The sequence below is a fragment of the Cimex lectularius genome, unplaced genomic scaffold (assembly GCF_000648675.2).
Source record: "Cimex lectularius strain Harlan isolate CLEC.00 unplaced genomic scaffold, Clec_2.1 scaffold26, whole genome shotgun sequence".
NCBI lineage: Eukaryota > Metazoa > Arthropoda > Insecta > Hemiptera > Cimicidae > Cimex > Cimex lectularius.
This window is the reverse complement of record NW_019392721.1, coordinates 1,925,010-1,925,231: the sequence shown is the minus strand read 5'-3', so window position 1 is coordinate 1,925,231 and position 222 is coordinate 1,925,010.

Here is a 222-nt window from a genome sequence, read left to right as displayed (position 1 = left end):
AAATTTTTCATTTAGAGAGACAATGTTATTTTCCATTGAACAGGGAAATCGAAATAAAATGCAGTGGAGCGAAACTCCTGCAAATTAAATTCGAGGTAGAATTTTTGGTCACATTTCTGTGGTTGTGTCAGTACACATAAAAAGTTTTCACAAACCGTTTTTCATTTATACAGCCTAAAATAAAAAAAACATTATCTATTACAAAATTGTATATATATATAT